Below are 26,003 nucleotides of genomic sequence, written 5' to 3'. Positions count from 1 at the left end.
CTATTGAGAATTAAAGAAAAATAAATATGAAATAATTATTTTCATATTGAAGTTAATTTATGAAACAATTGTTTCTTATACTGGCAGATGGATTTATTTAAACAACTGAAAATAAAAACTTGGTCTGTTAATTTTACATATGCAAAATTGCCAATGAAATATTCAGGTGCAGATTATATGTGTTATGATTATATAAATTTTCAATTATGTTATTATTTATGATATTATGAAGTAGGGAATATTCTCAAATCAGTCTCATGAATTTACATAAAGTACAAATATAACATAATGAAAGGTTATTGTGTATATGTATTTGTGTGTGAACAACTTATTGCTTAAACCATTCATAAATAGTCTTTATTTCACTGAGTTATACATTACTGGCATCTATAATATCAGTGACAACACTAGATAAATTTATTTATATGTGTTCAAAGTAAAAATTAATGCTTCCTTATTTTTGTCCATTCTGAGGATTAGCTAAGCACACAGCTTTCCATTTTTTGAAATAACCCTCCTTCTGCCTGTGTAGAAAACTTTTACTTTACCAATTTTCTCCCTCTCTCTGGATTCAAACCACTTTATCTATCTATCTTCTATCTATTTATTCCTAGTACTGGGGATTTATTCAGTTGTACTTATCCACTGAGCCACATCCCCAGTCCTTTTTATATTATATTTTGAGCCAGGATAAATTAGAGAGCTAATTTACTTACAGCCTCACTAAGTTATGGAGGCTGGCTTTGACTTGTGATCCCTCTGCCTCTGCCTCTTTGATGACTTGAATTATCTGTGTTTCTAATGTGCCCACATATCTTGGAGTCTCTGCTATCACTTGCTCCTTTAGGTCAGTGGAACCACAAAACAGCCAGGCCGGTTCTGCATGCATCAAAGAAGCCCTTGTCTATAAGAAGGATAATATCTTACTTCTACAAACTAAAACGTAAAATTACTGATATCTGAGTTAGAACTCATGGTCCAAATATGTGGATAAGTTTGATTTTGGTTAATGCACACCATAGTGTTCAGAAATGTATAGTGTTCTCTCTGCTTTTCTTTTTGCATTCACTACAAAGATCCTGAGATTCAATCTTTTCAATTAGACATCATGCTCAACACTAAATCTTTCAATGAGATCTAAGTGACTACACAAGTTCCAGGCTATGATATATTTTTCTGGATCCACAAAGACCTCACATTAAAGTTGAAGTACAGTAGAATGGGTCAAGGAAAAGTCAATTCTGGTAAGAAAATTATCAGCAATATCTACTATGGGAATAGCTTATCATATTCCTGATGAGAACAGAATTCCTTACTGTAGGAGAAAGATTCAGAAATAATTTTGTGCAAATAAAATGTTTATTCTTTTTTTTTTTTTTTTGGTAAGGTAAAGAAGCATATCACTTTGATATTTGAAGCAACTGATTTGTTCATTTGACTTTGATAATTTCTTGATGCTCAAAACAGTTTAACTCTTCAATGGGGACCATTACTTAATTCTTCCATGTAACTATTTGTATGTTGCATTTGCATGGGATAGAAATTACAAATGAGTTACAGTGAATTAAGTTTTGAAAACAGCAGGTTATTTATTTTAGACATGGTTTTAAAATCTGTCATCATAGTTCTATGTGTCGGTACAGAAATTTTGGAAATAACCTTATGCCTTAATTTATGTACCCTGCTTAATAATCAGAATTTATTCCAAGGTTAATCATTGTGTTTACTATATTATTCTTTAGTCATCCACAAGAAACAGAACACAATCATAAACTAGTAGTTAAATTAATGTAATTGACAGCAATGTAATAAAATTACATTTAATTACTTTGATAATTTGGAGGAAAATAATTCTCTAAATTATGGATGTTTGGATGTTTCTGTACCAAACTTCATTAAATAATAATAAAATATATCTAAAACAAAACTAAGTACTGTAGAAAACCATATTTCTGAAAGCATCTAGAAAACCACTCTGGATGCAGGAACTCACACAAGAGATTTTATGAAGTAGAAGAGCAGAGGGTCAGGGAGAGGGAGAGGGGGAGAAGGAGGGGGAGAGGGTAAAAATGGTGGGGAAGCTATTCTTAAGTAGGGAAAGTTCCAAGGCTAGCAATCTATAAAGGTAGTGAGTTATCTCAATTAATTGTTCACAGTCAGTAACAATATAGATTGTAAAATGGGGGGAGGAGAATCAGGGGAGAAATGACCGTAGCCTTGCCAACCAACCATCCCTTCAGTTTCAACACAAGAAAATAAAAATGTGATACATCAAAGGAAAACAGAAGTTACCATGTACATATCATCTCTATGAGAGAGAGAGAGAGAGATTTGGTTTCTTTCCACCAAACAGTTTTGCAGGTAGTGTAAATTATAACAGTGTTTTCTAGAATAATCTAGGTCTGATCTATAGAGTTCAAGATTGACAAGAGGGGGTAGAAATTGCCATAGCTCAACTCTGGCTTAAGGTTTTGAAGAGATATTATATAGTTATTCCCATAGTAAATTTGTCCACCTTTCATTTTATGGAGTACATTGATGGATGTCACTTTCAGAGCCTTGAAGTGACATGTAGTAGCTCCAAACAGTGAGATAGACTTCAACAGTTTAAACAGTATTCAACACTCATTGCCAAGGAAGAATATGCTGGTTTCAGGAATGCCTTAATTATGCCATGGCAAAAAAATTTGCATTTTTCTAGAATAATTGATTAGTTAACTTCTTTTATAAAAAGAAACTTATCTTCCACTATTTGTAACACTGCAGCATAAAATAGAGGAGAGTTTTCTTTAATAAACAGAAACATGACACATGGTAATAGGTCTTAGAGACCTAATTCATCTTTTTCTGAAACGTGAACAAATTAACTGCTTTATTTGTCATCATGCATTTTCACTTAGCCACAAATGAGGTCATGTGTGTCAAACTACTTCTAGCTTGATTCCTTTCTTATTCCATATTCTGCTCTTTCTCTTGGTCCCTACCCATGTTAACTGATCCTTAAATGCTATTTTTATACATTTGTGTTCTTGACCTTCTTCCAATAACTTGCTAATTTTTCCCCTTGTAATGATTACACTAAATTCCATTCAACTTGAATCACTGGGATTGATTTTCTATGGTTTTCTAGCACTCGTTTCAATTAAGGAGTAGCACCAGTGTGGAGCTATCTACTAATGATTGACAGCTTTCTTGGATAATGACTTTTCTCCTTTGGTCTGTTCCCTCCTGTTCTTCCAAAAGTGCGGGGATGCCTGGCTCTCCTTGCAGTGCTTGACAGAGTTCCACTGAAGGATGATTGCAGAGACTCATCCTAAAAGGATTGCATGCCAGATGTATGCCTCCCTAGCTTGGATGTTATTCTGTGGAGTTTTCCTAATAATATATTACTCACTTTAGTCTGGGGATCTTGCTAGAGGTGATGGGAATAATTCTACAAATTTCCAGAAAAACATCATGGAGACAAAACACATGTTGAAACCCTGTGATGTTAACCTCACTACAGGAGAATGTTTTTATTATGTTAAAAATCAAACACTGCATTTACTGGCACAGCCAGAACCTGTTGGGGCACAGAAACTTATAGATAACAATGTTTCCCCAAGTTCTAAGCACAAAGCACCTCCCACAGTAGCTACTACATATGGACCAGCTTATTTTATCAATTGCAAGCCATGGTACCCCCCTAAAGGCAAGCCCTTAGAGAAGGTAGATATAGATCTCCCCCTGTCTCCTACAGGGTGGTTTAATCCAGATGATGGTTTTGTTTATGTGTGGTGGTAAGGTAAAAGAATAAGGTTTCACAACATTCCTTCCTTCCTACAAAGAATAGGTCACCCCTATAATAAACATTGGTACACAATGCCCTGTTCTGGGAAAAAGAGCTACGTAAGACAAGGTAATCTATTCAGTAAAAAAACTTGGCCACGAGAACCACTGCGAACACTGCCCTCTTGTAGCCCTTAACTCAGCAATTTAGATATTAACCAGATGGACCTAGTAGAGATGGTCACATGACATTATTTGTCTATCGCTTTACCGCAAAAATAATAAGAATTGTCTTAGGTCATATAGAGTTTAGATATTAAGGAAATAAACATTGTATTAGCTCATTGACATAGTTAGATATTCTTAAAACAATTGTGATTAGGTAAGGATAATCTGTAAGGTTACTGTTTTCTCATAATTTTTTGGTAAAAATAATTTCTGCCTATGCTTTGGAAACGTCTTCGATTTTATTAATCACAAGCCTGTCATCAAAGCCTGAAGAAAACTGTATATAAACCCAGCCTTCCCCAGAATAAAGTGGGATTGATTGCACCAGAACTAGAGTCTCTGTCTTTCATTCTCCATCCATAGTCGAGGCTGTCTCCCTGTGTCCTGTTTACCTGACTGGAAACCATGGACTCCTGTTAGGGCTGGACCCCAGCACAAAAGGCTTCCTATTTAGTTAAAATTCACCAAAAACCTGAGTAAATTGGAATCCTGAGAATCTTACACATTTTTATTTTATGATCATTCAAATCCCAGCAACAACCAAGCTATGACTATTCAACTTTATGTACTCATACTTTATCCACTCCTTTTCATCACTGTATACATAGCCTTAACTTAAACTATGGCAGTATTCACCTCTAATTACCTTCCTACACCCCAAATCACACAAAATGTAAGTTGATCAATAGTAATTCCATGGAAATCCGTTAATGGTTCTCCAAAACTTACAATAGAGTGAGGTCCTTAACCTTGCGCAGATACCCTCATAATTTTACATCTGGAATGGTCAGTTTAAGCCTCAAAATGGTGGATATGAGGACAATGCCTTATGATCTAAATGGATCATATTAATGCATGTAGGCAGACATTTTCATATTTAAAATATATTGTTTCCTTGGCACAGTGGCACATACCTGTAATTCAAATGACTCAGGAGACTGAGGCAGGAGGATCAAAAGTTTCAAGCTAGCCTCAGCAACCTAGTGAGACCCTAAGTAATGTAGCAAGATACTATCTCAAAATTAAAAATTTTGGGGTATGTGGCTCAGTGATTAAACACCCATGGTTTCAATCACTATTAGCCCCACAAAAATATATATGTGTGTGTGTATATATACATATACGTATATAGACATGATTTATATTTTATATATAATTTTTTAAAATTTATTTACTGATGAAATTGGCAATTGAAATATTAAGAATCTTTTGTGTATTCATAATACTTTCTGTAAAAAACAGTAATATTTTAATGTATGAATTCAAAATTAAATATTCCACTGTGTGATAATGAATATGATACAACATATATTTATATTTATTCATGAAAATAATAGGCCAATTAATAGCATCTGTCCTGTTATCCTGACAAATACAATATATAACAGGATACTTAAAAATCAGGTCTGAGGATTTTAGTCACTTAGTTGATTTATTATTTCATATATTTTGTACAATATTTATGTCTGGAAGGGAGAAGGTTTTAATGATGTTAATAACTAAACCAAATTGAATATATTGTACATGCTAAACATGATAGAATCACACTTTATAATTAACAAAATTCACATAAGCAAACTTTAATTTATTTACAACCTTAACTAGCATTGATGAAGGTGGTTTTACAATTTTGAGATAGCCAATGAGTATAAATTTTTGAAGAAGGATTTCTGTAATTAAAAAGGCTCAGAACATGGACCAAACTATGTTAGATTTCTGTGAGCAGAAGTCTTCAGAGTTCTTCTATTGCTAACATGATGAAATATTCCATTTGCCAAAAAGAGTAAGTCTCCTGACATTTGACCATGTCATTCAGCCACATTATCTAGACTATTTTACAAAGCTAGTTTCCCCAAAATTCCACCTTCAATATGTCACATGAATGCTTCCACTGTTAATTCAATATTTAGTTAAATAAACACAAAGTAACTCTATGTGAAAAAAGCAATAGAAATAATATTTTAAGTTTGTTTATTACTTAAGCAATTTTAATAAGTAGCACCCTAAGTATTCTAGAGTATGGCATGCTCTGCTTCCTAGAAAATATTCAGAAAATATTTTTCATAGTATTTCTAGTGTATAAGGAAATGTTGAACAATTAAATGAAATCAAAGCATAAGATAAAAACATGTAAATATGAGATCTATGAGGAAGATTTAGAATAAACATTTTCAGTCCCATTTTCCTAGGATATTTATGCATCTTTTGAAATATTCAAAATGATTTAAATATAGATTAAAATAATTTCTGGGGAAATCAAGTTGTACCATTGTGATTTAGTCAGTGGTCTAGCCGGGAGGAAACTGTGTGTGAAAAATGTTGCTACTGATAGGAGCCCTTTGCATTGAGGGATTTGAGAGTGGAAGCAAGTATGGAGAAGAATAAACTAATGTGGTCCATGACTGCACACTGCAGGCTGCAGCTTCTTTGGCTGTTATCACCAGGGACTGCCAAGCACAGGTGTGAAAATTGACATATGGAAAATAGAAGCTGAGGTAAAAGAATCTTCATTAAAGAGGGAGCAGTAGTAGGGATCTGAAAATGAAAATATGTTTCACAAAAAATCATGACTGTTTCATCATTCCATGAGAGACAACAATGAGAAAACAATGGGACAGTATTCAAGAGAAGATACAGAAGGGAAGAGAAGTCATTTTGAAGGGATCACCAGTCATGAAGATAAGGATGAATCAGCAAGTTATCATTGTAAAACCATTGGGAATAATTAGGATTTTTTTTTTTTGGTTAGAGATGAAAGTACTGGAAATGAAAGACTTAAGACTAAGGAAAGTGGTGAATTCTAAATCACATTTCAGGGAGAATAGAAAGGAAGAACAAGGACTGCTAAATTTCAGTAGATATTAAGAAGAGTCCATTGGATGAAAGATTAATGGAGATGAGTCATTTGGACACAAACATAATGGGAAGATGTAGTAAGAGAAATCTCAAGTCATCTCCATTCTAGGTTTTTTATTTGAGCTAAATGATGATTCTGAAAGTATCTATGCAGTCTTTCAAAAGAGATAAACAGGGTTAAGAGAGTAATACTCTAACACTATGAAGAACATTGGCCTGTGATGTCTCTGTATGCATCATACTCTTATTCTTCTGAGAAGAACTCCACTGTCTGGTGCTTTCTGGTCATGCAGGTCTACATAGCCACTGGGCCTCTTCTATTTGCTGCCTGGCCTTCCTTTTGTGCACTTTCATTCTGTGTGACTTTAAACTGAATTCATGTAAAAATTGCTTCCAAATTTCTTTTTCCTTCATGAACCTACTACTTGAATTCTAAATAGAAACCCTCTTAAACATCCATTTGAATTTTTGAAATATATACTGACTAAAACTGGGTTTTCTGATCATTTTGCCTCCAAAGATGATTCTCTCAAGCCTCTGCCACTGAAGTTCATAGCAACACTTACCTACCAATTGCAGGGGCCAACATCCTCCTTAAGGAAATCTTTCTTAAGTATCTTCTTTCTTTATCATGATATATGCATATAATCCATCAGCAAAATATGACTTCAAAACATGTTTAACCACTTCTTATTGTTCTGACCTAGTCACTCAATCTCCCACCTAAATTACTGCAATAAACAGAATTCTTTTCTTTTGTATCTAGAACCCCTGGATTTTATTTACAACAGAGTATTTATAGTAGAAATCTACTAAAACCAAATGCAAATTATTTGATTCCACTAATAAAAGTTATCCCGATTGTTGTTTATATGACTCAGATTAAAAGCACAACAAAAAGCCCATGATGGTTTACAAAATATTGATCTTGTGTACCACACAAATGTTCAGCTTCCTTTAGCCACCAGGGACTTCTGTTTTCTGAACATTGGCAACGTTCTATCAGAAACTTGTATACTCATCTTCCCTCTTCCTTGAAGCCTTTTCAGCCTTGTATTTCCATGACTTGCTTGCTTAATTCCTATAATTATTTATTCCTACAATTATTAGCTTTCCAATAAATATTTCCCTTTCTACCCTATTTACAATCATAATGCCTGTACTTTATAAAATATTTTGCTGTAACCCCTACCACATAAATTTCAATATATTTATTTCATATGATTTTTTGGGTTTCTAATTTATGCTTCATGGAGACATTGAAATATTTTGGTTTTGCTTTACTATATTATTGCCTATACATACCTGACACAAAATTTCAATGATTATTTGCTTGTTTGCATGCATTAAAAAGTGTTTGAACCATGTAAATTCCTTACTCTAAGTGATCGATCAGACTTGGGTATCTTTGACAGCACCTTTGAAAAAACATATTGTTTAGTGACCCAGAACCTAGGACCAAGATTTACCTCAAGAAAGATGAGCTGAATCAAACTGAAATTCATTTGCAGCAATTTAAATGGATAACTACAAGAATGTTGGCAGGATTTTTTGAAAGAAAAAAATAGGAATATTATTATATAAAGGGGGCAAGAAGAGGTGACATGGAAAAAGACAATGGATAGAAGAAAAAGGGCTTGTTTGAAGACAAAATGATATTCTAATGAGGTGGCAGAATAAAACTGACGGACAAGAGTCAGACTCTAAAGACATTGCCATATAAGTTCCAGATTCTGTCCTCAACTTTAGACTAAAATTTCTATTTCAGAAAACATCAAACCAAGGGGTCCAAGATGACAGAAAGAGGGTGACTGCATGTCCTGTTGCTCCAGAACCCAGGATTGAAGAAGAGGAGGCATTGAGAGACTCAGACCAACATAGAGCCGTGGGGTGAGTATCTCCCACTGGGTGAAGCTCAGCCTGGGTGGCAGGCCGGATAGGGGCAGCTTCTCAGAGCAGGGCAGGGCAGCCAGAGACTTCTCCAAGCAGCACTGCTCCCTCCGGTGCCAGACTCCATCCACAGCTAACTTCTTGGAGCAGGCTGCCCAGTGAGAGCTTTTCTGCTCAGAGCCAACTCCAAGCCCTAGACCCAGTGGTGGGCCCCAGCCCACAGGCGGCTTCTGGGACCAGGGCAGGACAGGGAGAGGCTTTCCCTGAGCATCCTTACTCCCTCAGGTGAGGGAAGGCCCTGTCTATAGCCAGCTTCCAGGAGCAGGACCACCCACTGAGAGGATTTCCATGCAGAACCATCCCCCAGCCCTGGAACCAGTAGCGGGCTAGGGACAGCTTTCTTCAGAAGCACTGCATTATCAAGTTCCTCCAAGACTTCAGGCTAATGAAGGCTGGGAGGTGATATACTGGAAATCTACAGGGACAGTATAAGCCAAAGAGGAAATCTGCAATATCTCAGAGTCCCACTGACATCTGACCAATATGAGAAAACAAGGGAAGAAAATGTTCCAAACAAACATATTGTATATCAATAAAACCCAATGACAGCACAGCAGAAGAAATGTCAGAAAGAGAGTTCAGAATGTACATAATTAAAGCAATTAGGGAAGCAAAAGAGGAGATGAAAGAGCAAATGCAGGTATTGAAGGAAGATGAAAGAGCAAATGCAGGCATTAAATGATTTCACCAATCAAGAGCAAATACGGGAAGCAAAAGATCATTTCAATAAAGAGTTAGAGACACTGAAAAAAAAAACATAAATCCTTGAAATGAAGGAAACAATAAACTAAGTTAAAAACTCCATAGAAAGCATAACCAATAGGATAGAACACCTGGAAGACAGAACCTCAGACAATAAAGACAAAACATTTAATCTTGAAAACAAAGTTGACCAAACAGAGAAGATGGTAAGAAATCATGAACAGAATCTATGATAATTATGGGGTATCATGAAAAGGCCAAATTTAAAAATTGTTGGGATTGAGGAAGGCTTAGAGAAACAAACCAAAGGAATGAACAATCTATTCAATGAAATAATATCAGAAAATTTCCCAAATCTGAAGGATGAAATGGAAAACCAAGTACAAGAGGCTTATAGGACTCCAAATATACAAAATTACAACAGTCCCACACCAAGGCACATTATTATGAAAATACCTAACATACAAAATAAAGACAGGATTTTAAAGGCTGCGAGAGAAAAGAATCAAATTACATTCAGGGGGAAACCGATAAGAATATCAGCAGATTTTTCAATCCAGACCCTAAAAGCTAGAAGGGCCTGGAACAACATTTACCAAACCCTGAAAGAAAATGGATGCCAACTAAGAATCTTATACCCAGCAAAACTTACTTTCAGATTTGACGATGAAATAAAATCCTTCCATGATAAACGAAAGATAAAAGAATTTACAAGGCCAGGCGTCTATAATCAGCCATTTGCCTGCCTCTCGCCTGTCCATCGCATGCCTTACACCTATCCATCACCTAACGCACGAGGTTCACCTCCTGATCATCCGACAACAGTCAGCAAACTGATTGCTGAACACCAGTGGAACACCAGCTGCCTGCTGTTGCCTGGAAGTTCACTGTTACAGTACCTGCAGGTTTCATTACACGTGACTGCTGCCATTTTGAGACAACAGCCAGGCCCCATAGGACCCCAGGATGGACTGACTGAGCCTCGTTTCCAGGATACCTCAGCCCAACCGATCACTCCCTGCCTCTGGGGCCCTCACATTGACTGACTGCTCCCTGCCACCAGGACCCCTGGACCAACTGACTGCACCCTATCACTGGGACCCCAGAATGACTGATTGCAACCGGCCTCCAGGATCCCACAACCACACCAAACACACCAGACCTACAGGAACCCTGCTGAACAAATCGCATCTCGTCGCCCCTGAGCTGCAGCTACCCATTTGTCAACACATATTGAGGCCAGAGAGGCCATCTTGAATAACCCTGGAAGCCGGATATCCGATCTTTGGGTGGGGCAAATCCCATCCTGTGACGCGTGCTGGAGGCTTGAAGCTCATTGTCAGGTACTTCTCATGCATCAGGCTATTGAACACTGGGAGGTTTCATTAGTATATAACTGTTATACAGTAGATTTTCTTTTCTCTCCTTTTTTAAAAATTTAAGTTTTTATTTCTTTACTTTTCTTGCTCTCTTTTCCTTTTGTTTACTGGATCCCTCGGGGTCTCTTTCTCTCTTTTTAGAATGCTAACATACAATTTCTTTTGTTACACTCTCACTCTTTCTATTTTCTAGATATTCTGTATATTCTTTTCTCATCCCATTACAGCCACATTCTACATTCCTCTGCACCCTCTTTGTCCTCCATTAGAAACTGCAGACCTTATTGCAAATCTGTTTGTTTTACCGAAGATAACATTTGAACTCTTTGTGTTTACTATGACAATTTTGTTATTGTCTCATAGGGACTATTTGCTCTAGGATTGCATAGTGTCTGATTTGGGCACTGCTAATATTGATCTCCCCTTAAAGAAAGGGTTTTGGAAACCTATAGGGCCACTATAAGCCTATAAGGGGGAAATCTGCAATACCCCAGATCTGCACTGCTAGAGGGGAAGATACATGAACAACATGAAAAAACAAGGGAAGAAAATGATCCAAACAAATCTTGATTCTATATTAACAGAATCCAATGACAGTATGTCAGAGGAAATGTCAGAAAAGGACTTCAGATTATACATGATTAAGATAATACGCGAAGCAAAGGATGAGATAAGAGAGCAAATGCAGGCAATGAATGGTAATAGCAACAAGCTGAAAGAGCACCTGCAGGAAGCAAAAGATCATTTCAACAAAGAGATAGAGATTCTCAAAAAAAAAAAAAAAAAAAGACAAAAAAAAAAAAAAAAACCCAAATGGAAATCCTTGAAATAAAGGAGACAATAAACAAAATAAAAAACTAAATGGAAAGCATCACCAAAAGACTAGACCACTTGGAAGACAGAACCTCAGACAATGAAGACAAAATATTTAATCTTGAAAATGAAGTTGCCCAAACAGAGAAGATGGTAAGAAATCATGAACAGAATCTCCAAGAACTGTGGGACATCATGAAAATACCAAATTTAAGAATTATTGGGATTGAGGAAGGCACAGAGTACAAACCAAAGGAATGAACAACCTATTCAATGAAATAATATCAGAAAATTTCCCAAACCTGAAGAATGAAATGGAAAATCAAATACAAGAGGCTTACAGTACACCAAATGCACAGAATCACAATAGATCTACACCAAGGCACATTATAATGAAAATGCCTAACATTCAAAATGAAGATAGGATTTTGAAGGCTGCGAGAGAAAAGCATCAGATTACATATAGGGGGAGACCAATACGGATAGCAACCGACTTCTCAACCCAGACTCTAAAAGCTAGAAGGGCCTGGAAAAACATATTTCATGCTCTGAAAGAACATGGCGGCCAACCAAGAATCCTATACCCAGCAAAACTAATCTTCAGATTTGAAGATGAAATAAAATCCTCTCATGATAAACAAAAGTTAAAAGAATTTCCAAATGGAAAGCCTGTGCTACAGAATGTTCTCAACAAAATATTCCATGAGGAGGAAATGAAAAACAACAATGTAGGTCAGCAAAGGGAGGAACTACCTTAGAGAAAAACCACTCAAAGGAGAAACCAAGCCAAATTAAAAACCAAAAATAGGCCAAATGACTGGGGATAGAAATCATATCTCAATAATAACCCTGAATGTTAATGGCCTAAACTCATCAATCAAAAGACATAGATTGGCTGATGGATTAAAAAGAAAGACCCAACAATATGCTGCCTGCAAGAGACTCATCTCATAGAAAAAGACATCCACAGACTAAAGGTGAAAGGATGGGAAAAAACCTACCAAAGTCAACAACTAAATGACCTAACATTACAGCTCAAAGCCCTAGAAAAAGAAGAAAAGAATGACAGCAAAAGTAGTAGAAGACAGGAAATCACTAAAATCAGAGCTGAAATCAATGAAATTGAAACAAAAAAAAAACTATTCAAAAAATTGACAAAACAAAAAGTTGGTTCTTTGAGAAAGTAAACAAAATACATAAACCCTTAGCCACACTAACAAAGAGAAGGAGAGAGAACACTCAAATTACTAAAATACATGATGCAAAAGGAAATATCATGACAGACAGCACTGAGATACAGAACATAATGAGAAGCTACTTTGAAAATCTGTATTCCAACAAATAGAAACTACTGAAGACATTGACAAATTTCTAGAGACATATGCTCCTCCAAAACTGAACCAGGAGGACATACACGATTTAAACAGATCAATATCAAGCAATGAAATAGAAGAAGCCATTAAAAACCTACCATCCAAGAAAAGCCCAGGACCAGACGGATTCTCAGCCAAGTTCTACAAGACCTTCAAAGAAGAACTCATTCCAATACTTCTCAAAGTATTCCAGGAAATAGAAAAGGAGAGTGCCCTACCGAACTCATTCCATGAAGCTAATATCACCTTCATACCCAAACCAGGAAAAGACACATCAAGGAAAGAAAATTTTAGAACAATATCCTTGATGAATATAGATGCAAAGATCCTTAACAAAATATTGGCAAACCGTATCCAAAATCATATTAAGAAAATTGTGCACCATGACCAAGTGGGGTTCATCCCTGGAATGCAAGGATGGTTCAATATTCATAAATCAATAAACGTAATCCATCATGTCAATAGACAAGGATAAGAATCATATGGTTATTTCAATTGATACAGAAAAAGCATTCAACAAAATACAACACCCCTTCATGCTCAAAACACTAGAAAAAATAGGGATACTAGAAACATACCTCAACATTGTAAAGGCTATTTATGCTAAGCCCATGGCCAACATCATTCTTAATGGAGAAAAACTGAAACCATTCCATTTAAAAATGGGAACAAGACAGGGATGTCCTCTTTCACCACTTCTATTCAACATTGTCCTCGAATCTCTAGCCAGAGCAATTAGGCAGACTAAAGAAATTAAAGGATACGAATAGGAAAAGAGGAACTTAAGCTGTCACTATTTGTGGATGACATGATTCTATATTAGAGGATCCAAAAACCTCTTCCAGAAAACTTCTAGACCTCATCAATGAATTCATCAAAATAGCAGGCTATAAAATCAACATGCATAAATCTAAAGCATTTTTATACACAAACGACAAAACAGCTGAAAAGGAAATGAGGAAAACAACCCCATTTGCAATAGCCTCAAAAAAATAAAATACTTGGGAATCAATCTAACCAAAGAGATAAAAGATCTCTACAATGAAAACCACAGAACATTGTAGAAAGAAATTAAGGAAGACCTTAGAAGATGGAAAGATCTCCCATGTTCTTGGATAGGCAGAATTAATATTGTCAAAATGGCCATACTACCAAAGGTGCTATACAGATTCAATGCAATTCCAATTAAAATCCCAATGACATACTTTACAGAAATAGAGTAAGCAATCATGAAATTCATCTGGAAGAATAAGAAACCCAGAATAGCTAAAGCAATCCTTAGCAGGAAGAATGAAACAGGGGGTATCGCAATACCAGAACTTCAACTATACTACAATCGTAACAAAAATAGACATGGTATTGGCACCAAAATAGACAGGTAGATCAATGGTACAGAATAGAGGACACGGACAAAACCCCAAATAAATACAATTTTCTCATACTAGACAAAGGTGTCAAAAATATGCAATGGAGAAAAGATAGCCTCTTCAAAAAATGGTGCTGGGAAAACTGGAAATCCATATGCAACAGAATGAAATTAAACCCCTATCTCTCACCCTGCACAAAAATCAACTCAAAATGCATCAAGGATCTTGAAATCAGAGCAGAGACTCGGCATCTTATAGAAGAAAGAGTAGGTCCAAATCTTCACCTTGTTGGCTTAGGATCAGACTTTCTTAACAGGACTCCCATAGCACAAGAAATAAAAACAAGAATCAATAACTGGGATAGATTCAAACTAAATCGCTTTCTGTCAGCAAAGGAAACTATCAGCAATGCAAAGAGAGAGCCTACAGAGTGGGAGAATATCTTTGCCACTCATACTTCAGATAGAGCACTAATTTCCAGAATATGTAAAGAACTCAAAAAACTCTACACGAAGAATGCAAATAACCCAATCAACAAACGGGCTAAGGATATGAACAGACACTTCACAAATGAAGATGTACAAGCAATCAACAGATATATGAAAAAATGTTCACCATCTTTAGTAATAAGAGAAATGCAAATCAAAACTACACTAAGATTCCATATCACCCCAATTAGAATGGTGATTATCAAGAATTCAAGCAACAATAGGTTTTGGCAAGGATGTGGGGAAAAAGGTACGCTCATACATTGCTCATGGGGCTACAAATTAGTGCAGCCACTCTGGAAAGCAGTGTGGAGATTCCTTAGAAAACTTGGAATGGACCTACTTACTATTTGACCCAGCTATCCCACTCCTCGTCCTATACCCAAAGGACTTAAAATCAGCATACTATAGAGATACAGCCACATCAATGTTCATAGCTGCTCAATTCGCAATAGCCAGATGGTGGAACCAACCTATATGCCCTTCAATTGATGAATGGATAAAGAAACTGTGGTATATATATACAATGGAATATTACTCAGCTATAAAGAATAATAAAATTATGGCATTTGCAGGCAAATGAATTAAATTGGAGAATATCATGTTAAGTGAGATAAGCCAATCTCAAAAATCCAAAAGATGAATGATCTCACGGATAAGCAGATGATGACACATAATGGGGGGTAGGAGGGGAGCAAGAATGGAGGAAGGAGAGACTGTATAGAGGGGAAAGCGTTGTGGGAGGGGTGGGGGGAGGAAAATTATAACAGAAAAAAAAAAAGAAAGTGAACTACACATCCCAAGGTTTCTTATGCTTGAGGGTATTTAGGACCATCAATAGAACAACTGCTAATAGATCAACTAAGTCATGGTCTAGAGAGGGAAACCATGTCTATACAGGGTATGTTTGAGCATGCACCCTTGCTAATCTGTGGGGGACAGAGTCTTAATTTTCTTAGCAAGCATGTGCCTGTGGGAATATTGATTATATTGTGGCAGTTTTCCCTGAAAGATCTTAAATATATTTTTTTTATCATTGTCTCCAAGGGATCTATGACTCAAGCATGTGTTAAGAAACAGATGCATAATGTCTCTTAACTCCTACACATTGAGCTGTATTTCAGGTGGTATATCTAAATCTTCACACAAGCAGTACAAATATAAAGATAATGCCTTGTATTTTGATTATTTAAATATCTAGCCACTGCAAAGAGTTCCTTTTCTTTATCGATTTATCAACTGCAAACTAAATTTAAGTATGTTAAGAAGCATTAAAATCTTCAAAATAAATATATGCACTTTGAAGAAAAATAAATTTCATAACATTTTGCTATACATTCCTCTCAAATCATGTATAACTAAGTAAACATTATTTATCAAATGCTTACTGTGTCCAAAATACAACCAAGTTTACCAGAGAGTACATTTAGTACTTTTGATAAAATGAGTAATAATTTATATGATTCTTATGTTTAATATTCTGAAATCGATATGCTCAGTTAAGATACTTATTTGAGCTAAAGTGATAATGTATTCACTGAAGTGCACATTTGTGGGATGGTTATAATTTGTTCTAATATGTAGAAAATTATTAGTTGAACATTACTGTTATTACTTTTCCATTATATTCTGGAATGTCAAAGATAAAAATTTATAAAATATTTTACATATAAAGAAGTTTACAAAAAGAAAGCCAGCATTACAGAACATTCTCAGCAAAAGATTCCATGAGTAAGAGATGAAAAACAATGATGCAAATCAGCAACGGGAGGAACTAGCCTAAAGGAATAGACAAATAAAGGAGAAACCAAATCATGTCAAAAAACAAAAATGAGTCAAATGACTGGGAATACACATCATATCACAATAATTACCCTGAATGTTATTGGCCTGAACTCATCAATCAAAATATATAGACTGGCAGATTGGATTAAAAAGAAAAATCCAACAATATGCTGCCTGCAAGAGACTCATCTCATGGAAAGAGATGCCCATAGATTAAAGGTGAAAGGATGGGAAAAAATATACCATGCACACGGACACAACAAAAAAGCTGGAGTATCCATCCCCATTTCAGATAATGTGGACTTCAAGCCAAAACTAGTCAAAAGGGATAAAGAAGGACATCACATACTGCTTAAGGGAAGCATAAATCAGCAAGACATAACAATCATAAATATCTATGCCCCAAACATTGTCTCATCCATGTACGTCAAACAAATCCTTCTCAATTCCAGAAATCAAATAGACCACAACACAATAATACTAGGCGATTTTAACATGCCTCTCTCACCACTGGATAGATCTTCCAAACAAAAATTGAATAAAGAAACCATAGATCTCAATAACACAATCAACAATTTAGACTTAACGGACATACATAGAATATACCATCCAAAAAAGAACGAATACACTTTCTTCTCAGCAGCACATGGATCCTTCTCTAACATAGACCATGCTCCCCACACAGTCCTCTCTCCAGTGCACCGCATCATATTGTATCCTATGCTATCCTTGGAGAGCTTAGCAGGGTTTATACCCCTTTCTTGATGGATACAAGCTGACCCAGCCAGCTGTGTACACACCTGTAACCCAGGACTAGTATTCACAGTTGTGGGACAGGTGGGTTTGACTTCAGAGATGAACTTGATCACTGAGCAGGTGTACAACTGGTTTGCCGAGTACAGGAGGCAGTGCCAAATATCCCTTCTCAAGTGTGTCAATCCTGCCTTGGAGGTTGCACCAGAACTCACTAGGGTGGAAGAGAACTTAAATGCCTTTTCATGCATGCCTCTGGCTGCATGTGTAAGCCTTGGGTGTGAATCCTAGCCCAGAGCCCAGAACCAAGTTGGAAGTTTCCAGGATCCTGGATACCACAGGAGATGGAAAAAGAAAAAAGCACTCAAAGACATATCAGCTCTGTCAGCAGGGCAAGAAATTCATTCTACATGCAGAAGGACACACAGAAATCAAGAATGAAAGGAAGCACACCGAGAAGGCAGTCTGTTGGTCTCTTTATCCCTGACATAAGTGGAGCTTGGTTGCAGCCCACTGCTCATGGTGACAGCACAATTTTTGGTGTGAAGAGATACTAAGAAAGAGAAGGCTGAGGAAGTACAGATGTAGAAAGGCAGCCATTGTAGAAAAAGGGCAGTCAGAAAGTGAGGGGTTAACATGGAGATTCTCTTTTGACAGAAAAGACTGAGAGACTTGTCCTTTCTCGGTATTCAAATCTGGAGGTTTAGGAACTGGGGGATATGCTTTGACAAACTTATCTCACTAAGGTGGTAGAGGAGTCACTTTGTTGATAAAAATCACAAGTGTCTTGAGTGCCCAAGGGAGAACTGGGTCACAGGGGTCCTGAGAGATCAAGGAAACACCTGGGTCAGCCCTCACCTCCCAGGCAAGGGTACTAGTCCCTGATGTTGAGGCTAAGTGGTCAGAAGATGGGTGGAGGGTAAAGGCACAGGTGGGAGGTGTGGCTCTGGGACTGTGTCATGATTTGCTGACCTTGGCAGAGGCTGGGTACTGTCCCACGGCTGCCCACTCCCACATGGTGCACTTCAGGGCCTGGGTCTTTTCAGTCCAGCACAATGCAGTTGTCTTCTTCAGAGGACACAGATGACCTAGAAGTCTGAGGAGAGAGTGGTAGAGTCACTACACAGTTAGGGAGGGAATGAGTACAGTGGTCCTGGGCCCAGGAATTCTCTTCTTCTGAGCATATGCTTCAATCTGACTCCAAGCACTTTCCCTCCCTTTAAGGTGACAGACCCTGTGAGTCCTCTGAAGCAACCCAGGCCCTTCCATGACTGTTTGGAAGATCCTATGCCACCTCTACCCACAAACTCTGGATGAGATTCAGGGTGCAGGATCGTCTGTGCTCCCTGTCTGTGGAAATGAGCCCAAGCTCATCCCTCCAGGACTCATCCTCAGAGAGCGTGCATGAAGTGGGGCCTCAGGGCCTTTTGTGTGCACCCTGGAGAGCCCTCAACATTGAAAGAGAGAGCGCCATCCTCCTGTACTGACTGTCTGGTCTCTTCTCTATATGCTGTGCCCAAATATCTGCCCCACAGTGAGTGCTCCTTAGACAAGAACTCAGACAAGGAGGCAGAAACCTTGAGATCCAACTGCAACTGGCTCCATAACCCTGAGCTACTGGTGCTTCAGCATTCATGTGTGAGGCTGTGTGGAGGGAGGGGCACTGTGTCCTCAAGGGGACCACATCTAAAGCAGGATAAAGTTTCCAATACTTTGATGTAGAGAGAGAAGCTGACGACTGCCTTCGCTGAAGCCCTGATCCCCAGGCACCTTACGGTGGGCACTGGGGCTGCTCTGCTGGAAGTCCAGGGCCCTGAACTCCACCTTGTCAGGACTCTTCTCAGGGGCTGGGCTGCTTGTGCCACAGGGAGTAGGAGCTGCTTTCCCCAGGCTCTGCTATCAAAGAAGGAAAAGCAGTCAGTGAACACCATGGTACAGGCACTGTCCATCCACCAGCCCTTCAGTGTGCCTGTGCAGCAGACCATACTGCTGCTAGCATTGGTCAGAACATGGAGAGTCTGGTTCAGAGAGCTGCCATGACTTGCCCATGGTGGCACAGCTGTGCAGCCATGGCCCCAGTGCTACTTCTCACCTGCTGTCTTCAAGACAGGAAAGCAGCAGATTGTTTCGGGGCATGGTCCATAGGGTTTATGTGGTTGCTCTAATTTGGCCCCCTGGACACTCCCACCAGTGACCTGGAGTGGGTGTTCAAACTGCAGCAGCCTTGATGCATCCCAGAACCCCCTGCACTGTATGTAGCATTCTTCTGGAGTCCCAAGCAATGACTCAGGTGGAGCCTTTATTCTGTGACCAGGTACAGGGTAGCTGGGCCTCATAAGCTGGTATTTCAGGGAGCTGTGTCGCAGGTACAGGCTTGTGGTGCTCTGTGTCAGGGTGAAGCACAGGTCCTGAGAGAAGCTGGAGACCTCAGTGCAGCTTCTGTGGAAGAGTGATGAGTTGTTTCAGCTGCATGCTCTTACCTCCAGCTGGCCTGAGCTTCAATCCACGCCCAGAGAAAGATGTGATCCAGGATGCAACTGTCCCCTTCACACACTAGTGTACCCAGCCTCAGGAGGCCTATGAGCCAACAGCAGCAGCAGTCGTTCATGTGTATCCTTCCTGACCCTCAGGGCAGAAAAAAACCAGTAATCTCTCTCTTGCCCCAACCCTCTAAATATGGATACTCACATGGGCCTTGGTGCCTGGGAGAAAGGCTTGCCAAGGATGCTGCCACACAAATCCAGGGCTACTGGCTTTCCTGGAATAGGAGCAGAAACTCAGTGGCCAGACACAGCAACAGCACACAAGCACAGACACACAGCATGTTCATGGAGGGCTTCCTGGCGACTCTAACTTCAAAGGGGAAAACTGGGGAACAACCTCAAATTTTATTCATTTTCCCAAATATATGATATTCCTACTTTATCTATGGAAACCATATATCTAGGTTCCAAAATGAGAGACATGGTCTAACCACAGGCTATTCTACCCAGGTTTATGATTTTATAATATACGTCAGGAGGCTTCACCTGAAGTGGTCACTGGCACCACTCCCCACTGTTCCTTTGCATGCTAGGTAGCCCATTCTGGAGGAACATGGCTCAAGGCCCTGCCTCATAATATCCAAACCCAGGGACTGAGTCACTGTTGGCCAGACTCCAGGCACTTCCTGCTGGTGCTGCTCCTTCTGTTCCTTCACTGTAGCCCTGTCACTGGGCCTTGGCCTACAATGCTGGGAAGTGCAAACCTGGGTCTCAGAGCCCTTCCTCCAGGTCCATATAAGGACCACATCTGACTGTAGTGAACACCTACAATGTCCCAATTCTGGCCCTGGGGCACAAACCTAGGAGTAGGTACTTTCCTCATTTCACAGATAAGAAACAAGCCCGAGCTTCAATGATTTGCCCAATGACTTAACCCCAAGACCACGATCCATCTAGTACCAGATAAATCAAACACACCTTGAATATTGTCAAGAGATGGAACACGGAAAAAGTGTACTTACCTTTCCAGCCTGGCTTCAGGCTATGGTCAACAGCGGGTGGCTGGATCTCTCTTCCTCTGATAAGGTCTTTCTGTGAAAGAAGAGCTGAAGGTGAGCAGCTAAGGTGGACAACATGAGGGCTCCTTGGGCTGCTGGAGTTATGGATAATCTGTATTTCCACCTGCTCTCACCATGGCCAGCAGGATGGAGGGAAGTATACTCATGGGCATGTACACATCTTCAGAACCAGCTTCATCCACATGGCCCACATGACTTTCTGCTGCCTAAAAAGTGGACAATGAAGAAAACAAAAATCACTGACCACAAGAAAAAAGATGGGGGTGAAAACATGTATTCAAGTCAAGTTAGCAAAAAATGTGTTGCCCACACTGTGACTATTGAGCCTGAAAAGACCAGAGAGGAAAGCAAAGCAGGAGTGGGAAGAGAGGCAGTAGGCTGGCCTCAACCAGCTTTCTTGGGATTGAACATCATATGGGACAAGTCTGGTGTAAGATTCTCCTGGTGACTGGGTCCATCCACCCGAGAGGTATAATGGGCAGGGATAGCCCTGACTGCAGACTGCATGGGCTGGATGAGCCTCTAGCATCACTATGCCAGGTCAGCCTCTCAGAACTCATTAGGGAAAGTATCATGTGGGCAGTCCTGGCTGGGACAATGGGCCTAGTTTCATGGTGCATGCTCGGAAGCTTTCAGTGCAGGTCACAATCTGAAGTGCAGGTGAACAACTCTGCTGTCTGCTCAGCCCCTGGCCAATAGCCAGACATACATCTGAGATGTTTCTCAACTGCATTTCACAGTCCTCAATCCATCAGTCTGATTTCTGATACCTTGGTAGCCATCAGAGTCTTCCACACAGACCTGGGCTTTCGCATTTGAGTGCCAATCCTCTCCTACATGATTCGGCCCCTGCTTCAGTATTCTTCTTCTAGTTGAGACTCTGTGGGTGAGCCTGCTGTAGGGAAGACCACCACCCAGTCTTAACCACTCTGTCCTCCAGCTGATTCAGGGAGCTTGTGCCCCAGTCTACTTTAACATATTCACTTCTTGCAGACTAGGGGCTCTGCGTTGACCCAGGTCTCTGAACTGATATAAGAACCCAGGCAGTATCCATCAAGGTAGTTACCATCACTGGGGATGTGCTGACAGCTCTTGGGGTGTGGCTTTAAACCTGTCCAAAGTGTCTGCAGAGCCAGTCAAAACCCACTCACCTGATGAAAGCTGTCTCCAAGGCTCCTGGACTCAGTGGAGGGACCTCCACTCTGTGCCCCTCAAGGAATGCTTGCAAGTCTCAGAGAAGAAAGCTGTAACAGAGAAAATCTGACCCACGAGACCCAAGCTGGTCCTGCTTGGACATTCCTCGTGCCCTCCACAGTCACCCTGGGTCTTACTAGTCCTCCAGTAGACACAAGCCCTGATACTCCAGCACAGGGTTCCTTCTGACACATCCTTCCTCACAGGGAGCTTTGAAATCCCCCAAGGCACAGGCATTGCCCTAGGTGGCATCATGACTTCTATCATCTCTCTTCACCTCCCCTTTCACCCTACTGTCCTATTCACCCAGCATGACCAGCACAGTAGGCAATGTCAACTTGATGACTTTGTAGCCCCCACAAGCCACAATGAAAATGCTGGCACTGGATTATATATGTGGGATTTATCTTCCCACCTGGAGGGGAGATCTGGAGGGTAGGAGCATGGTTACAAATGTTTATGTCTTATTTCTAGGTCAGGTGGATGAGCACAAAGCTCCAAACCAGATGCCAGGACCCTGGTCTGAGTCATCTCTGCCTCTGAGGATGCTGAGTTAGTCTCCTAACCTTGAGCGTCACATGTAAGAGAGAAGCTATGTCATGTTCAAATTCCCTGAGCAGCAGGATGGATAGAAAAGACTGTGTGGGTTCTCGGGTTGAGTCACAATGAGAGAGACAGAGAATGTTCCTGCATCAAGCAGAAGAGGTGCCCACAGAGCTGGAGTGCACTCAGGGAAAACCAGTGAAAGTGGAAAGAAGAACCTCAAATGTAATTTCAGACTTCAACCACAAACATGAAAGCGTGCCTTAGAAAATAGCCTTAAATTCTTATTATTTTAGCAATCTGTTAATACTTCTATATTTGCCTGAAATTTGGACTGAGGTAGACTTCCTTTGACTTCTTTGGTTTGTTTTATACTAAATAAAATGCTAAGATTTGAGGCACACTGAAGCCTCTGACACACTATACTGTGGTTAACCAGGAAGTTTCAAATCCCTCAGTGAGCAGGCACTTCTCCAGGAACCAGCTGTGATGGCAGAGACCTGCATTTCATATGTCTGTGACCACAGGCCATTCATAGACTCCTTTGAGCCTGGGTGATGGGGACCAGCATACTGAGGATTCTATGCTACCTCCCTCTCCCCTGGCCTTAGCTGAGGTTAACACTGACCTTGGTGATGGTAGCTGCTGCCATTGTAGAGAAGTCTCTGCACCAGGGCATAGTGACAGAAAAAGATACTGACTACCCTTCTTCCTGACCACAGGGTCTTGTGAAAGGTAGCTTTGTGGATGTGTTTCTACATGACTTGTTTTGTGGGGATGGTGTGGGGGAGCCATGGCTTTGTTCCCTGGAGCTGCCACCTGTTGGGACTAATGACACATTAACTAACTCAGGCTGACTCCTTACTCCCTGGCTAGTGAGCAAGATCAAGGTTCAAAGGCGATTTCAAAGGTTCATGACGATAAACCGGACCACCGTCAGGGATTGGTTAACAATTGTTCCACAAACGTGATCAGCTCGTGCTTGCCATATAGTCCAATGGGCCTCTCGCCTGCGTGAAACCCCCCCCCCCGTGCCTTGCTGACCTTTAAGCTGATTGGTTCCCGCCTAGCCCCCACCCTACATAAAAGCGGTGTGATTTCCTCAATAAACGAGTTCCTGCTGTGACTGGTCTCCCTGACGCGTCTGATTGTCCTCCGCACGGAGGGCTTGGGTGGGCGGTCAGTCGGCCTTACCTATCCCGGTCTGACCTTGTTGGGGAGTGTCCCCTTCCCTTGTCACTGATCGAGAATGGGGGAGGGGGCTTAAGACTCCAACACCTGGTGCCCAATGTGGGGCACCTCAAGGTTGAACCGCAGCCAAAGCGAAGAGGCAGTTTCGAAACCAAAAGTACCGGCAGATCAGGCCAAGTGAGTTCCGAGGTAAGGCATCCCGAAAAGATGCGGCAAACACACACCACACATGGTGACACTGCGCTCTCAGCTCTTAGACTCATGCTGAAGAGCAGGGGCCTTGAGTTGTCTGATACACAGGTGGAAAAAGCCTGGGACACCTTTACTCGGGTGGCCTCTTGGCTTCCCGCCGCTAATCTTTTTGACTGGTCCACATGGGATCATGTAGAACAACTTGTTAAGAAGAGGGAAATCAATTTAGGGGAGGGTCCCGCATTGGGAGTCTGCCCTACATTATCCGCCCTTAAGGCCTGCTTCTCTCCAGGACCTCCCAAAGGGGGCTCCAAGTTTCTCCCCAAAGAGCCGCCACCTAAAGAACCGCCGGCTCCTCCCATTGCATCTCCTTCCAGAAACTTGCCACATAGTAAACAACGTTGGGAGACCTTTAATGAGGAGCCCAATCCATCTCCATCCGCTCCTCCCAAGGTTGAGGAACCACAAGGGCAGCCAGCCTCTACACATAGGGAGGGCCCACTGCTGCCCCAAGGAGGCTCATTGCTGCCATCTTGTATTCTGGGGCCACATCAGACTCCAATGAAAGCCCTCGCCTTCCTCCTTCCAGATGGCGGGAAATCTTTCCGGTGGCCATTTTACAATACTGGGCGAGAACTCACAGACTCTAACCTCCCCCCTCCCTGTATGGCCTTCCCAGTAAATGTTAAAAAGTTAGTTTGGGAAGGAATGACTACCGATCACAAATTGGCCTGTGCAGGGATGAAAGATCACTCCATGGGAAGGTGGATTGTGGCTACCAAAGATATTGGCACACAACTTCCACAAGCGAGTGGGCAGATGGAAAGGGATTCCTTATCTTCAAGTCTCTTCTTTCTTGCGCTTCTCTGCTCTTCCTGCAAACACCTCCTTCTTCTCCCCCTCTTAATTCCTCCTCCTCCTCCAACTTTGCCCCACCCAGCCTACCTAGTCCTCCTGCAATGAGGTCCCACATATGCTGGTGTGGAGGGAGTAACCAGACCAACCATCAGTGGCATGTCCTAGTAAGGAGTATGATATAGTAGCCCCAGTCCCCACAAGTATTGGGAGATAATTGTTTCACAATTTTCTGTGTCCAAACCTGAATTGATTACTAACCAGGAATAAGGGTTAAAATGTCCTAGGCATCAAGTTTCTGCTAGAACAATTTAGCCCGTTTCAGATCCTGATCTCAGTCAAGGCTTACATTGAAATGTAAATGGAGGAAGCAAAAGACTTAGTAGGAGACCGGTCTCAAATCCAAGGAAAAAAAAAAAAAAAGCAAAAAGAGTTTACTTTTGAACTCCAGCAAAAGTAAATTTTATGGTGCTTTACTAAAGTACTTAACGGCCATATCATTTTTCCAGGACTCTTGTTTTTTTTTAATTCTACATTTTTTTTTTTTGAGCTCATGACTCTTTTGATCAGTTCTATTTTTTTATTCAACTAGAGTTTTTGAACATCTGTTACATTGCAATGGAGATTCACCTATAAAGTTTCAAGGCCTTTGATTTTGTGTTATGTGTATGTTGTGCTGTCTGATGTCATGTTTTGTCTATATCAAAACTGAGCGCTCCTAAAATTAAAATTTAAAAATGGATCCAAATACTTTTAATTCACGTGATTTAAAAAGGTTCAATTTAAATTGGGTAAACTAATAGAAGTAAAATGTCTTTAAAATTAACTCACAAGTCTCTAGGTGGTTGAACTAATAAAATGTTGATGTTTAGAAAATGTCTAACATCAATTTTTCTAGGTCTTTCCTCCAACAAGAAAAAGCTGGCAAATACTGTTCAGGACACTTGTTTAATATCTTGTTGTTGTTTTTTTTTAAATAAGTGAATTAGTGTTGACATGCATGG

At 40.1% G+C, this 26,003-nt stretch overlaps 1 long non-coding RNA gene across 2 annotated transcripts; it reads right to left on the bottom strand.

Moving 5' to 3' along the window:
- Nucleotides 1-18,863: 18,863 nt before the first annotated feature.
- On the bottom strand, nt 18,864-23,570 carry LOC306666096. Of its 2 annotated transcripts, none has more exons than XR_013765185.1 (4): nt 23,466-23,570; nt 22,091-22,268; nt 21,128-21,230; nt 18,864-19,358 (listed from the first exon to the last, which is right to left on the bottom strand). It is a non-coding gene; the product is annotated as an uncharacterized lncRNA (long non-coding RNA). The 2 variants fall into 2 exon arrangements; XR_013765186.1 differs by having other exon boundaries at nt 21,128-21,226; nt 22,176-22,268.
- Nucleotides 23,571-26,003: the final 2,433 nt, after the last annotated feature.

The sequence above is a fragment of the Sciurus vulgaris genome, assembly GCF_902686455.1.
Source record: "Sciurus vulgaris genome assembly, chromosome: 7".
Taxonomy (NCBI): Eukaryota; Metazoa; Chordata; class Mammalia; order Rodentia; family Sciuridae; genus Sciurus; species Sciurus vulgaris.
The sequence above is the reverse complement of the archived record's forward strand: the minus strand, read 5'-3'. Positions and strand labels throughout refer to the sequence as shown.